Source organism: Bison bison, unplaced genomic scaffold (assembly GCF_000754665.1).
Source record: "Bison bison bison isolate TAMUID 2011002044 unplaced genomic scaffold, Bison_UMD1.0 scf7180017864461, whole genome shotgun sequence".
In the NCBI taxonomy this organism is placed as follows: Eukaryota; Metazoa; Chordata; class Mammalia; order Artiodactyla; family Bovidae; genus Bison; species Bison bison.
In genome coordinates, this window is record NW_011495023.1 from 9,873,494 (window position 1) to 9,874,375 (window position 882).

Sequence of the window (882 nt, forward strand, 5' to 3'; positions counted from 1 at the left end):
TATAAGCATCTGAATGCAGAGTTCCAAAGAATAGCAAGGAGAGATAAGAAAGCCTTCCTCAGTGATCAATGCAAAGAAATAGAGGAAAATAATAGAATGGGAAAGACTAGAGATCTCTTCAAGAAAATCAGAGATACCAAGGGAACAATTCATGAAAAGATGGGCTCGATAAAGGACTGAAATGGTATGGACCTAACAGAAGCAGAAAATATTAAGAAGAGGTGGCAAGAATAAACAGAAGAACTGTACAAAAAGATCTTCACGACCCATATAATCACGATGGTGTGATCACTGACCTAAAGCCAGACATCTGGAATGTGAAGTCAAGTGGGCCTTAGAAAGCATCACTACGAACAAAGCTAGTGGAGGTGATGGAATTCCAGTTGCGCTATTTCAAATCCTGAAAGATGATGCTGTTAAAATGCTGCACTCAATATGCCGCAAATTTGGAAAACTCAGCAGTGGCCACAGGACTGGAAAAGGTCAGTTTGCATTCCAATCACAAAGAAAGGCAATGCCAAAGAATGCTCAAACTACCGCACAATTGTACTCATCTCACACGCTAGTAATGCTCAAAATTCTCCAAGCCAGGCTTCAGAAGTCCGTGAACCGTGAACTTCCAGATGTTCAAGCTGGTTTAAGAAAAGGCAGAGGAACCAGAGATCAAATTGCCAACAACCACTGGATCATGGAAAAAGCAAGAGAGTTCCAGAAAAACATCTATTTCTGCTTTATTGACTATGCCAAAGCCTTTGACTATGTGGATCACAATAAACTGTGGAAAATTCTGAAAGAGATGGGAATACCAGACCACCTGACCTGCCTCTTAAGAAACCTGTATGCAGGTCAGGAAGCAACAGTTAGAACTGGACATAGAACAAC